We start from the raw sequence: 15,860 nt of genomic DNA on the forward strand, positions 1-15,860 counted from the left end.
TGTTCGTGCTTATGAGCGGTCAGCAAAACATAGAAAGAAGGAAATATTCAATGATGGCATGCGCAAAGGTCTCAGTGCAGAGAGGGCTTGTACAATTCTTGACCATCAATGGCTAACCGGTGATGTAAGTTATTGTTGTGCTTTATATTAACTTTCAATGCAAATTGGAATTGTTATACATCATATAAATTATTTTCAGGTTATCAATGCTTATTCGTCATATCTATTGGGAGTTGTTGGTGACGATCGTCATATAATGCCGACCTATCTGGTCAATTGGTTACTTGAAATTAGATCGGACACCGAGCCAGGGAGAAATGAGAACGAAGTTGTGGCGAAGAAGAATGGACCCGTGAATAGATGCACCGATGAGTATTTCAAAAAAGATAAGGTAAGTTCAACTGCCTTAATGTATGCATATATGGGATATAAATAATAAGAGGGTATGTGTTGATTGCATCATATTTTCGTTGTGATGCAGCTTTATATTCCTCTTAATAAGGGAAATACCCACTGGGTTTCGGTTGTCATGCATCGCCCCAAGGAAGAGTTTTAGGTTTTTGATTCTTTGATGGGACCCGAACTTGACAGTGAAATTAGAGAAAAAGTTGAGCAGCTGGTACGACATAAATTTACATGAGCATATTGAAACTATCATTTAATAACTGAACTATGTTAAATTTTTTTCGTGCTATCATCTATATGAATAGAGAAAACAACTTGGATATGAAATACGTGATGCGAATGCTAGCGGTGCTGTGAATTATCCGGATGTGTCTAATTGGCCTATCAAAACGTATAAGATGCCACAACAAGAAGAGGGGTGAGTAAATACTTTCATATTGTTGTAATATCTTACATGAAATGCGAACTTATGAACCATTGTTTGTATGGACCAGCAATTCATGTATTTGTTCTTCGGTGCTTTCAATATTGGAACGGTGAAAAGTGGACAAGCCATTTTTCTCAGGTCTGGTTTTATTTGAAATGCTTATATTAAATTAAATTCATAATGTAATACTATTTAAATTGTACTAATATGAAGTTCTAACAGGGGTCAATTGATAAATCGAGGGACTTAATGATTGCGCGGCTTATTTTTGCGGAGGAAAATACGCTCAACGATTTGAAGGACAAAGTTACCCGGCTTGCAAAGAAGAAATAAATGTGGCAAAATTTTTGTAGTACAAAATTTTGTAGGCTCAAATAATGTTTACATTTATTTCGACTTTGATATCTTGTGACGAAGAAGACACTACTATTTTGAATATTTATTAAGGCGAGAATGACATTTGGATTATTATGTTGTCTTCAAGCCATTGTCTTTCATATTCATAGTTCTGTGGTTGTCAAATTGTTTGGATACGTCAGTCCATGTTTTCCTGTACTGCTGAACGTTAATAAAAATGCACATGTATTTATTATGCGTGTAACACCGACCGACGTTCTTATGTTAGTGTTATTTTGAAAGCACAGACGACGTCGCTTATAACACCGACGTTCTTAGTTGTCCATTGTAAAAAAATTCCCCTAGTTGTCCATTGTAAAAAAATTGCCCAACAAGTGCGCCGGCTAGTCTGACGTCAGACGGGACCGACGGCACTGTCCGACAGGGCAGCTTCGGACAACGGGTGGCATAACAGTTTAATCGAAGATGTTCGACTGCAAGCGCGCCGCCGGGTATATAAGCCGGTCGTCGCGCGCTCCGTCGGGCGAGGTGGAACTAAAAACTTGGCTGCCCGCAGCCGCCGTGCCTGCAGCGACGCGCGTGACCATGTGGGCTGGCCAAATAACACTATACGCCCGCGACGTGAAGACGGCCCAAGTAGCAGGCGGCGGGACGACGACCCAAGTTCCACGCGGGGCGACGGGAAATGTTTAGTCCCACCTCGCCTGACGGAGGGCGCGACGACCGGCTTATATACCCGGCGGCACATGAGCTGTCGAACTAGTTGATTACTTCGTACTGCCGCCAGCCGCCCGACGCTGCCGCTGTGGGACAGTGCTGCCGGCGCTATTGTCAGTCTTTTTTAAAAATAATAATAATTAAAACGACGGGGTTCTAAGCGACGACGACCGTACAGTGCTGAAAAAAAACAGCAAAGAGCAAAATAACAGTAAACAGCGACAGCACTAGTGTGCAAAAATGAGCACTGTCAAAACAACAGCGACGACACTGTCAAAATAAGCGACGACAGTTCTGTGCAAAATGAGCACATGAAAATAAACAAAGTAAAAACTCCTTGTTGCATTACATAGTCTTTCATCAAAACAACTACTTATGTCGGTATATCGTAGCAACAAAGTAAAATAAGTTCATATAACATATTTCAACAATTATTAAAGATCACATATGTAGAACATTAATAACTGTCTCCAATGAAAGGGTGAAGCAATCTTCCATAGCAATCCATAGCAATCTTCCATACTCCACAATTCAAAGAAAGTTCCTACATAACAGTCAGATATGTGTTAATTCACAATAAACAAATAAATTCGGGTTGAACAATAAGATTTACAATAACATTAAAAAATCACACTTAGGATTTTGAGGGCACGTGGACTTATAATGACACGTAAGACCACACAGTCCACATTGACGTTTGCTTTTCTCATCAAAAGCTTCAGGTCGCCCATTTTTAGTGACATCAGGACCATTCTTACCGCGGCCTTTAACATTCTGTTTTGGTGCGTCTTTGGTGTTAACTTTAGCGGGATCACGAACAAGACCATGATCTTGATTAGGCTCAAATGCATCGTCGTTGACAAACTGTACCCCCGCACCAGGCTCATCCTCCTCAGTGTAATCATTATCTATTATGTCCCTCAGAGCCGCCTTCAACTTGTCGAATAAAAATGGTTTATGACATGCTTTATGAGTTGCTTCAGCAGATAAGATAGTCAACTCACTGTACCTAGCTCTGTCACCTGCACCTGCCCATCCCCACGTAAACAGATCGCTAGTGAGCTTCACGGGAAGTCCACCCCTTGCAACTTGGCTCAACCTCCGCAGCACTAAACACTTAGGTATCTCACGTAAGCGTAGCTGAATCAGAACATGAAGAATATGTTTGCAAGGAAGTCCTTTGCGATACATGCTTCTGCAACTGCACCTCACAGTTTCTTCGGAGTTACCTGGGGTGTACTCCACAGTGAATCTCATATCCCTATTTTCCTTCCATGTCAGTATGAATCTGTGAGTGTCTGCTCCTCTCAGTCTCTCAAGGACCTCAAGCTCCCGTGCCTTCTTCATATCTTCCTGCAAGATATAAAAGGTTGCCGCAGTGAACTCACGGGCAGCTGATTTCTCAATATCTTTACACTCGTCCAATACTGGTACTGGAACTGTCTGTGAGTTTGTGTAATCGTCATGCGCCTCGTTCTCACGAAGACGAACTATGCAGTTCTCATAGTGCACAATCATATCAACAATAGTCATACCGGAGTCTAGATGCAAGTGAAAAGGCATGAATTCAGACTCTCACTTCGTTGGTTACTTCGCATACCTAAGAAAAACCCACCTGACAGATATGATGCAACCAAAAGCCTTTTCTTCTTGTACATCCTACGTAACCATGTTTTTGTTTTCTCCGACTGCCATTTGGCGCAAAACGCTGTCCATCTCTCCTCAAATACCTTCTTTGAAGTGGCATAATAAAGTAGAGACCTGAACTCCTTTAGAGACTTATGATGAAGGTGTTTCTGCATGTTCTTCTCAATATGCCACGAGCAAAGACGATGCCAAACCTCCGAAAGTACCTTTCTTATGGCCTTAATCATAGTTGCATCTCCATCAGTAATTACTGACCCAGGCCTCTTCTGACAATGAGCCCTCAAAAATGTCTGAAGCATCCAGACATATGTATCCTCCGTCTCGTCAGACACAAGAGCACAACCGAATACCGTGGTGCAACGGTGGTTGTTCAGACCAACAAAAGGTATAAATGGCAATGCCATACCTATTCATCCTGTATGTGCTGTCGAAGACTGTCACATCACCGTAGTCAACATAGTCTCGACGTGATTGAGAATCACACCAGAATATGTTTTTCAACCTTCCTTCATCATCGACGGTGTGCTCAAAGAAGAAATCTGGATCTCTCTCTTTTCTGGTTATCATGATCCCAATGGCAGTGTCTGCATCACCTTGTGCAAGCAATTTCATTTTTTCTCTATAACACATGTTATAAAGCTTCTTCCTCCCAAAACCAGCCTTTGCATATGACCCGTACCTACTGACGAGTTGATCATAAATCATATGTTTCCTGATACCAGCACCTGCCATGGTTAAGATCTCAGCTTTCTGATATTCTTTTATCTGATTATGAGACCGAAGAAACGTGACTTCATCCGGTCTAGCTAGAACGTGACTGTGATCATCATTGAAACTGCTGACATACCAAACGTCACGCTCTTTATCAAGTTTCAAAGTTATGTGCGCATCGCAGAAGCAACGAGTCTCCCCTCTCAGTCTGCGGGTCCTGCCTTCCATTGTACAAAGTTTTGCCTATCGTTTCCCAGCTCTCGCACACCGATACTTTCTCAAGCGCTTAGTTTCCTCAGGACCTTTCGAATATTTCAGTGAGTCCTTTCTTACGCTGAAACCATGCTCGTAAGCATACTGGTTATAGAAAATGTAAGCCTCTCCTAGTGACTTGAACGTCTTCCTCATGACCTTCCAATGCATGTCCAATGATTCTTACTGATATTCATCAAATCCGATGTCAAAATTAAACAGATCATCACCAACATACTCATCTTTCCCGCTTGTACCATCTACATCTCCCTGTAAATTAATGCATTAAAGCATCTATGTCAGTCAGTTATTATTTTAATATGTAATAATGTAGTTATGTAAGTTTGAAAACTTACTTTGCTGGAGCTGTCATCATGAGATGGATCAACGTGCGATTTGTCACTTTCATCATCCACAATATTCCTCACAAAGTTCCCGTCCTCGTCCATCTGCGCGCATTGCAAAAAAAACATGTAAGCGCTAATATGGTAATTATGTCATTTCTTCTCTGATTTTATTTATGACATACCCGGAGTGCACTTCGGGCAAATGAATCATCTATATCCATATCATCATCATCATCGCCATGTCGCTGCATGATGCAAAAAATTATGAAATTTCCGTGCGGTCTACCATATTTATTGTTTTTATCAACCTTGATCACACTTACATTGCCACTATAAGATTCATCCAAACTCATGTAGTTCTCCTCAGCAGGTTCATCCATATTCAGTGACGAGGTTTCGTTGTCCTCGTCGTAATCATTGCCATCATAATCGCCCTCCTCCTCTAACTATACATAGTTAAAAAAAATTGTACGATCAATCAAACACCGTGTAACATCATCCCTAAAACAATTATTTCATCAAGCACAATGTTGTCTCTAACCAACCTCTTGCACGGCGGCCAGGATTTCAGCCGGATCCATTTCTTCCGATGACGGCCTGAAGTTGCTGGCCGGCGGAGGCAGGTGTCGACGGCGTGAGGACGACAGCTGGTCGTAGCAGGCGTACTGCGCGGAGGGAGGCGGCGACATAGATCGTGGGTGGGCGGCCATCTGGGCGATGGGAATGGAACGCGGCGGCAGCGACAACGGAGCCTGGGCAGGCGCGGCGGCAGCGGTAACGGCGCCGGGGCACGCGCGGCCGCCTGTTTGGGCGGCGGCCCGGGCGACGGCGACTTAGCGCAGACGGGGGCCGACGTGGAGACGGCGTGGATGCGTTAGGGTTCTAAGTTGTGTCTTTTTTTTTCTTCAACAACTGTCGACGCCAACGTCGAGACGTGCGGGCGTACGACGGCGACGTACGGCGACGGGTGCGGGTACGCGGGCGGGCGTATGTACAGCGACGGGTGCGGCATACACGGGCGGGCATACGTACAGCGACGGGTACGGCATACGCGGGCGGGCGTATGCCGTCGCGCGCGGACGTACAGCGTCGGGTGGGTATTCCTATACCTAATGTGAAATTACCATACTATCCACTATACGTTTTAGAGGGTTGTACCGAAGCACTCCCCTATAAATAATTAAGCAGAGTGACCGGATCGTTATATTCTGGATGTGGCCGACTAATCAACAGTTGGTTGTCGAACATGGATCAAAATCAAAATCTTTCTTTTGTTCTGACTATGTGGATGATGCTGCTCTTTGAGAGATGTGTTTTTAATCTATCCAGTTATAACTACTCCCTCCGTTCCTAAATATAAGTTATTTTAGACCTTTCAAATGGCTACAACATACGGATGCATGTAAATATATTTTAAAATGTAGATTCACTCATTTTGCTCCGTATGTAGTCACTCGTTGGAATATCTAAAAAGACTTATATTTCGGTACGGATGGAGTAATATGCAAAATAAGCGCATGAACAGAGGCTAGTTCTTTATTTTTTACCAAGGATATCCGCCAGCGATTCACAAGCTTTTTCATGAGACACTGCACATCAATCGGTAGACATGGTGAATAACTGCATGCCAAGGTGTGGGATTTAGAAATTTCAGATGTACGCGGCTTAATAATATGTACCTTTTGTTTCATCCGCAGGATCAATGAGGTAGCTACAAAAGGTAGGGAATGTTCAGATGTAGCCGAAAACCGATTACCTCTTGTGAACAGTACTAGAAACGATTAATTACCTCCTCATGGCCCTGATGATAGCTTTTGGTCGCGGCCGGGAGCCTTCTTGTTTCTTATTCTTGACGTGACCCCTCCATCGGGACAAACTATATGAAGGAGAGTAGATGAATTAGAAGCAACATTAGCATGCATACAGGGGACTGACTGGCTGATTACTACTGAAGCCGATCGAGAACTCTCTGTCTAAGCGGTTGGTCGGGAGTAATAAGATTTGGGGGATGCATAACATTACCCGGGAGGAGCAACATGAAGTAGCTGGTGCGGCGCGGCGGACGGCAGTGAGATGCGGCCCTGCAGCTCCGGGGTGGCGGTGGCCAACCTCCAGACAACAAACGATGCTTTGCTCCTCACGCTCTCCCAGTTCATGTCGGCCCTGCGTGCGCGCGCGCGTGCGGTTATGAATGTCATGAACGAATGTTATTTGAGGATGCCTACGATACGACGTACGTGCACCGGCCGGTCGGTCGATCAGGTACGTACCTGATGTGGGGGAAGCCGAGCAGGAGGAAGGTGATGGAGCGGACCCTGAGCTCGCCGTGGCCGACGTCTCGGCCATGACACAGCTCGAAGTAAGAGCCGGGCAGGGCGGACAGGTCGGCGTGGCCGGCGACGGCGTCGGAGAAGCGGCGGTGCGTGACGAGGAAGTCGTGGAGGAGGTCGGCGTTGGAGCTCCGCGGGCGGGGCGGCGGCGGCAGGTGGAGCTCCAGGTAGGCGACGGCGTCCGCCCAGCGGCCCCGCTCCACGAGGCCGCGCAGGTGGTGCAGGCTCATGTGCACGCCCGTCTTCCGCGTCACCCTGGCCATGCATGTATAGGTTGACGTTAGGAACGAAGGAAGGAAGGAAGGATTTAGTTGCCTATTGAGATCGGTCGGTCGGTCGGTGGCCTGATTGATTACTCGGCGTAGGCGCCGTGGAAGCCTTGGTCCCGGAGGAAGGCGAGGAGCCGCCGGCGCCGGAGCCGCGCCACGCAGGGGTACTCCGCCGGGCCGGAGGGCTTCTCGGCAGTGGAGGAATCCATCAGGAGGACGACGCAGGCAGCGCTGGCGGCTTGGGGTTGGGGTTATTGGGATACGGACGGGATTATAGGGAGGAAATGATATGTGCTTCGCTCCCTAATATGTACAGCGGCCGGATGCGGGGCCCACTCCATTTTTCTACTATCACGCTTCTCCCCGCCGTTTTTAATTTCCGCCTTTCTCAATCTCGCTCGTGGATTTTGCACAAGATTGGACTAGTAGACACATTTTTAGGCGGTGGAAAACGGACTGGGCCCGCCAAGTTCTGCTTTTACTTCCTCTCGGGAAAGTGAATTATCGAATCGGGTTAGTTCGGTTCGGATATTTGAAATTTCACAGCCCGGCCACAGATGGAGAGGAGCTTTTTTTTAAGAGAGAAAAGGCATACCCCAACTTATAAAGCCGGTTCCACAAAAACGAAGGTAAACAAGCATACAAGAAGATAAAAGAGTCCAGGCCAACAAACACGGCACGCATATCAAATCAGTATCGGACATACATGCCCAAGAAAAAGACCAAACTAGGCACACAGGCCAACAATCTACTCCTACAACTGCATGGGGATGATGAGGTTAAATCTGGGCCTCATGCCTTGCAGCTAGTCCTGGCCATGGGAAGCCCGGCCCGGCCCGACGCTGCCCCCGGGCTGGGCTCGGGCCTAGTTTTTGAACCCGAAGGCCGGGCCAGGCTAGGCCCGGGCCCGTCGTTTTTGCCATTTTCTGAAGGTCGGGCCGGGCCGGCCCGAAGCCTGACAGGCTTTTATGTGCTCGGGCCGGGCTCGGGCCCAGAAACACAGGCCCGATGGCTGGTCCGGCCCGGGCCTGGGCCTGAGTTTTTTGTGTCGGGCTTGGCTAGGCCCGGCCCGGCCCGAAGCCCGGCCCGGCCCGAGGTTTGGCCAGGTATACTTGCAGCTGACAGAGAAGAAGCAGTCGCCCGAACTTTGAAAATCAGCCCCTCCAACGCATCGTGGTCCACAACCTTAGTCAATGATTTTCACTGCTGCAAGAAGATACACATTTTAAAGAGAAAATCAGTAGGCTTGTTAGGGAATACAAGTTCAATCGTGAACTTGTTTCTAGTCCACAGCGCCTAACACAGAGCAGAAAACCCTATAGGCTTGGCCCTGGAGACCCAAAGAGAGCAAAGGAAGCTCCGCGAAACTGTTGGGGGCTGAAGCCACGCCGTATTGGGGAAGCCGAGCACGAGGAAGGTGATGGAGCGGACACTCAGCTCGCTGTGGCCGACGACTCTGTTATAGCACAGCTCGAAGTAGGAGCCGGGCAGGGCGTTCAGGTTGACGTGGCATTGACGAAGCAGGGGTGCGTCACAAGGAAACCGAGAAGTCTTTGTGCACTTGACCCTAAGGACCAACGTCCATGAAGGCGCACTTGTCACCGTTAAACCTTTACATAGATATATGAAACACCTAACACCAAATCTCGTCTCATGATAAGAAATCCTAACCTCACCGTCCTAAGGAGACGACAAGAATCTATGCCGGAGCTCCGTCGACTACGTCCAGTTTGACAAATTTGAGTAGGATCGAAGCCCAAAAGATAAACAAGAATAAGAAGCGTCGCCATCCACCCGAGTGTCCCACCTACTAGGACTATAAATCATAATCTAAACTACTAACCGAAGCGGAGGCACCAGGATTTGCCCCCGCCATCGGCCGCCGGAGCGGCGGGCAGAGGGGAAGCGAATCCATAGGCTCGCCGGTAAAGTTTGGACAAGGGAGCGTCTTCTTGAAGAGTTTTTGGACTTGATTGTGCAGCACACTTATCATGTACGACGACTTCCCATTGTCTACTACAACAAGTTTTACTCGGCCCTCGCAAGGGATGGACGATGACGGTGGCGTGCCTTCGGCTCGCTTCAGTGCTTGTAGTTGTCGCTAGGTGATCGACGGATCTGAATATAATTTTTGTTATTTCAGATGTTCTTTGTACTGGCATGATGGAAGATGAATAGATAAAAAAAACCTCGCAAGGGAAAAAATTCTAGCAGTTGTAAGTTCCTGCCATATGCTCGTCAATGGACTCCAACGCCTGAAGGTGTCCACGCATTAAAAAAACACATAATTACAAGTGTTACTTATTTTTAAGAAGTGTTCATGCATTTGAAAAAAATGTCCATGCGTAATGTAAAAAATGTGTTTAATCATTTTTTTAGAAAAAACGTGCATGTAATTTGAAATGTTTTCACCTAGTTTTAAACTGTTCATGCAATGTCAAAAACCAGTTACTTATTTTTTTAAATGCACGCATAATTTTTAAAACTGCTTGCACATTTTAAGAAATGTTCATTTATTTGTTAAAAATGTTGGTACTGTCTACAAAACACATAAGACAAAAAATAGGGAAAATAAAAACTAAAAATGAACAAATAAAGAGTAACTAGAAGAAATAATTATGTTTTGTCTTCTTATAAGGCAAAATAATTAGATGAGAAATGACTTCGAGTAGGGATGGAGGAGCAGGGGATTCCGCTTCAGTGGGATGTGTACGAGCAGTCCACCACCACTATATTATCCAACAATTTTTTCTCTCTACATTGCCTGACTATGAATCTGAACAATTGCACTACCAGAAAAGAGCAATTGCATACTACTCATATGTGGGAATGGTGCATGCACAAGTTTAGATGAGACCGGGATGGCGCCCACCATCATTACAAATCGGTGCAGGAAAGGGCACACAAACTGGCGTGCTTCAACCTGTCTTGAGTGAAACTCTGAACAAGCCAACGTTGTTAGCTCTTTGTATTGTGGAGATTGTTTCACATTTGTTTGAGTGAGATCAGACCGAGACTCCAGTATCCAGCCCTCGCGTCGCTCCCTCCCTGGGGCGACACGAGCGGCGGCTCAGCCCCGTCCACCGCGCGCCCTCCTTCCACACACTCCCCTCGCTGTCGCCGGTGGGCTCCGCCGGGCGAAGCCCGCGCGGATCCGGCGGCGGCGGGGCCTCTTCTCCCCGTCGTTTCCTGGGCGCTCGCGAGGGGGAGCTCGCGGCGGCGGGCGGCGAATGGCGGCCGGCGTGCGGAGCTCCGCGTAGGCTGCGGGCGGAGGGAGGGGTGCTGGGGCGGCGGCTTCGGTCCGAGCTCCTGGCGCGGCCTGGGCGTGGACGGCGTGCGCAGGCGGCGTGCGTGTGCGCGGCGACTTCGGATGCGCGCGTGGGGCGCGGACCGGCGGCGGGCGCGGCGGCGGCCGGCGCGCGGCGGGCGCAGCGACTGCTGGGCGTGGCGGGCTTGACGTCCCTGTAGCGCGAGGTGTGCTGCGTGTGGAGTGCCGGCTCCTGCTCAGATGCTTCGCTCGAGCGGTTCGATCTGGATCTGGCGCCTCGGTGCTCCGTTCTGGTTGCTGCTCCTTGCGATGCAGGTGGTTGCTGCGGTGGTGGTGGCCGCGACGGTGCTGCGGTGGTGGTTGGCGGCTACGGCCAGGGGGTGGTGCGTATCTGGGCGCGGTGGATCGTGGGATCCCGCGGTCAGAGTGAGGTCGACCTCGGCTGGGATGGTGGAGCGTGGGCGGCGGTCGGTGGCGATTGGTGGTGGCACAACTCTGGGAGAAATCCTTGTTCCGATCTTCATCGGAGCCGGCGACGGCGGCGCCCGCGGGTGTCGTTACCTCTCTTGAAAGCGTCGTCTTGGAGCTGTGCTCCTCCTCTCCACGGCATTGGCTCCGGAGGGAAACCTCAGATCAGCTGGATCGGGTGATGGGGGCGTCTTCGCGTCTTTCTCCTCCTTGGGGGCATCGTCTCGGAGCCGGCTACGACTGGAGACCGGTGGATGGCGGCATCTTCGCTGCGTGACTGGCTGAGGCGGGGCGTTGGTTTCTGTTTTGGCAACGATGATGGCGTTGAGAGGAGCTCGGGTCGCAGCATGGACTTCGGTAGTCGGTTCTTCCCGGCGTGTCTGAGGTGCCCTTTCATTATGGAGGGCACGCTCGGCGCAAGTCCTGCATATTTCCCTTTCGAAGCTCGTCGTCAAAGTCGGAGCTGACGGTTGCTTGCGCGTGTGGCCATCTGTTGGCATGTGCCGTCGTGGCTTCGGCGGCTGTTTGCGGGTTGACTTCGATGGTGGAGCTCTACGGTGAAGTCGGAGTCGCCCGTTCGAGGCAACCGGTGATGACGATGACGCTTGCGACTCCTCGGCGGATGTCTTTCTTCTTTGTAGCCCCGAGTTTCTTGTCGGTGGCCAGGTTGGCCGGTGGTGCCCATGTCATATGGGTTGAGTTGTATCGGTTTTAGCCCTGTTTTCCGTCAATTAACGGGGCAATTCTCTTCTTCTTAATCAATGAAATGGCAAGTCTTTTGCCTCGTTTCAAAAAAAAGAAAAAAAAACATTTGTTTGAGTACTTTTTTTCTGTTCTTGAGTAGTGGAGGGAATCTGAAGTCATTCTTCTGCAAACAGGCGAGCTGAATTTAAACAACTCCGACTGCTGCGTATGAGTTCGGATATGCACATGCAAGTACAAGCTTCTTCCATGGCGGGGCGGTGGAACGGCGGCCGAATCAACGAAGCTGACCCAACCCTGCTACTATACGAGACCAACGAAGCTGCGCACAGCAGGAGGTGCAGTGGATTTTTTCCCTGTGGGCGAGAAAGACGACCGACTCAACGCGAGAGCAGATCCTGGGGCGAGCGGCCGTACACTGCGCCAGTTGTCAACCCGGTGCAGAGCATCACCTAACAAACACATTCACTCAGCAGCTTACATCCTACCCCCTCAGTTCCTAAATTCAAGTCTTTCTAGAGATTTCAATATGGACTACACACGAATATATACGTAGTTTAGAATGTACGTAGATTCACTCATTTTGCTTCATATGTACTCCCTCTGTAAACTAATATAAGAATGTTTAGATAACTAAAATGGTAATCTAAACGCTCTTATATTAGTTTACGGAGGGAGTAGTCCATATTAAAATCTGTAGAAAGACTTATATTTAGGAATGGAGGGAGTATTTTTAGTAAAAGATCCCCGACTTCCATTACTAGAAGAAATCCAGGAGAAGCAGCTAACCAAAATCTAAAGAGCGGACTAGCAACAACAGGAACCTGTGACGCAACGCAACACAGATCTTCCCATTCCAGCAGGCAGCAGCAATAAATCCTCATCATTACAGTACCATAGCATCACCCATTACTCAGGAGCTTACATACTTTAGCGATCGACACTAGTCCCACAACGCAAGCACTAGTAGTTGGTAACAGAGTTGCATCATAATGAAACATTGTCACAAGTTCCAGGAAACTTGCAAGCCTCAAGCAGCAGGTAAAACGATCAGCAAAACGGGTCAGCCAAACGCTCCAGCAGAATGGGTACTTCATAGAGCGGCCGCCTCTCCACCACTCGGCTTGGCGTTCCAGTTCTCCACAGCACAATACCCTGGCATGACCTGCACGCACATAGGCAACCACCGCGCCTGTTAATGAACATCATCCGAGACAGTAACTTCAGGCTTCAGGGCGATTCGTGCCTGCACCGGAATGAAGATTGTTTAAGTATTATGACAGCATAATATACCAATGTTCTCTTAACAGCTAATGTTTTAGGACCAAAGGTGAACATTTACTTTGATTAGTCCATGACAGTTTATGACAACAATTTTTTTTGTTAGTGCACGAATGGTCCCTAGCGGCAGTGTTAGAGATCAACCAAGCAGAGGTTCAACTAATTTACCTGCATTTGTCAATGGCCCAGAGGTTTTAGCTTCTGTCAAGGTACCAGACATGGGTTGGAAGAATTGAGCACCTGCATCGAGTTTGGGAGTCAGTAACAGTGCCTGCAATTATGAACTCGAGTTCATAACTACTCCCTCTGTTCCTAAATACTTGTCTTTCTAGGCATTTCAACAAGTGACCACATACGGAGCAAAATGAGTGAATCTACACTCTAAAATATGTCTACATACATCCATATGTAGTAGTCATTTAAAATGTCTAGAAAGACAAATATTTAGAAACGGAGGGAGTAAAACCCATGTCATGGAAAGTTTGCCAGTTTGAAACGGCTGCTACAGTTTTAAACCATCATGCAAAGATAAAAGCCACTAGCTGTGAAGCAACCAACACATCAATAGTGGAACATAAGAGCAAGACATTTTCCATGATTGATCTTGTAAAGACATATTGCACAAAAAAGGAGGTCACAATGTGCATATAGGAATCAAAAGCATGGAAAGGCATTATCAGTGCGTGCCAGAAGGCATCCATGGCATGTACATGCATTTGATATATTATTAGCAAGGGCCATAACATTAAATCAAAAATTTGACCATGAACTTTGCTGCTATAATATGTAGCGCAGAATTATTACTTCGAAATTCAAACAGCACTGATTCAGACCAAAATCCAACAGCACGCCCAAACCTCAGTTAATTTTATGATATTATAAAGTAAAATATAAACCACAACTTTGAACATGAAGTTTGTTACGGGCGAACAGAACACAAGCAAAGGTTTTTTACCTTCATTTTCAAGTGGATGGCTCGGATCAGAGGATATCTTTTGTACGCCAGATCGTACAGTTTCATCTGAAGGTCATCCCAAAATTTCATCAGTTCCCATATATATCCCATATATATATATACAAAATCACATCTGATTTCTTCAAACAGTGGGACAACACAAGTAGATCAGGTCACTTGTATTCTGGAAGCTTTTGAGCTACAAGGTCCTAATAATGAACAAAAGACCATGAAGCGACGCTGGTGTTTACCAAGGAGATCCGCGAGCAATTCCTTTGCCTCGTCAACCGACTCTGCCCATTGATTGGAACACATAGTTAATAACTATCACAGATGTGCTTAATCGTATACACGATCTTTGCAAGTACAGAGGTTATCATACCAATTTTTGAACTCATATGACGTCTGTAAAAAAGCAAGCAATGTGGATATGTTCAGAACTGAGCAAGAACAAGTAAGAGCAGGATTGAGGAAAGGTCTAGTTCAGGCTAGTGAAGATGTACAATTACCTCTTCAAGGTCTTCTTCAAGGCCCTGATGACAGCCTTTTGTTTTTCTGATCCTGTATTTTTCTGCTTCACATAATGCCTCTGACTCCTCAAACTAGCAGAGAGATCAAATACAGTAAGGAAACTGAGAATTATGACTACTGAAACCGGGAATCATGTGATACACTGGACTGGATCGAGTAGCTCAGACAAGCAACTTCACAAGTAAATTGACATCTAAGTCTTAACATACCCGTTCATTTTATGGTTCTATTGCATTAAAAAAACTCAACTACTTCCACTTCATCATATTTTGCAAAACACACACACACACACCTTCTTCCTTATCTCATTCTTTCTCAATCGCCCACTCAAAACCACGCAAGAACAAAATAAAAACAACGATAACTGAACAAGTTATTAACTAATTGGTTTGTACTTTTCATAGTTAGTGTGGATTTAATTTATGAATCAAGAAGCGAACAATGTCCAACCCGCGAATGACGTTCAATTTGTTGCCAGCTATTGTATTGTATGCCGTTCTGCTTTTATATCAATGCACAGGTAGAAGCAAGAAGATTTTCCTGAGCAAACAGAACAGAGAAAAGGAAGTCATCATCACTACAAGACCAATGCTTGATTTCTTCCGAGGAAAAATGTACATATCAATAACCAAAGATTATTCAGATCACTGAAATGTTTACATATTAGACTACAAAGTAGTGGTAAGTCATGGAGGAGCAGGATAAAGTTTGGATGATGCATGAGGTTACGTACGTACCCGGAAGCAATGGGAAGTACATGGCGCGGGTTGAAGCCGGTGGTCGGCAGCGAGAAGCAGCCTCGCAGCTCTGGAACGCGATGAGCCAGCGTGTAGACAAGAGACGATGCCTTTATCAGCATTCTCTGCCAGTTCATGTTGGCCCTGCGTTGGTACATATATACGCACACGTGTGTGAGATTATGACTCTGCACGAATCTATATATCCTAATTCTGAAATACTAGAATGCGTGCTCCGCGGATGCTGAAATTGGTGGATCATCGGGAGAGATACCTGAAACGGTCGATTACGGACATGCAGATGGAGCGGAGCCTCAGTTCGGCGTGGCTGACGGCTCTTTTGTGATTCAGTTGGAGGTAGTGCTTGGGCAGCAACTTCTCCCCTTTGCCGGCGGCGGCGTCGGCGAACCCGTGGAGCATCTTAAGGAAGTGACGGAAGACAATGGCGTAAAAGCT

At 47.0% G+C, this 15,860-nt stretch overlaps 1 long non-coding RNA gene across 1 annotated transcript; it reads right to left on the reverse strand.

The window, feature by feature from the left end:
• Positions 1–13,361: 13,361 nt before the first annotated feature.
• On the reverse strand, positions 13,362–14,435 carry LOC123042075 (uncharacterized). Its single transcript, XR_006418701.1, has 3 exons — positions 14,388–14,435; positions 14,137–14,202; positions 13,362–13,421 (listed from the first exon to the last, which is right to left on the reverse strand). It is a non-coding gene; the product is annotated as an uncharacterized lncRNA (long non-coding RNA).
• Between the last annotated feature and the right edge of the window lie 1,425 nt (positions 14,436–15,860).

This window comes from Triticum aestivum, chromosome 2B, assembly GCF_018294505.1.
Source record: "Triticum aestivum cultivar Chinese Spring chromosome 2B, IWGSC CS RefSeq v2.1, whole genome shotgun sequence".
NCBI classification, from domain to species: domain Eukaryota; kingdom Viridiplantae; phylum Streptophyta; class Magnoliopsida; order Poales; family Poaceae; genus Triticum; species Triticum aestivum.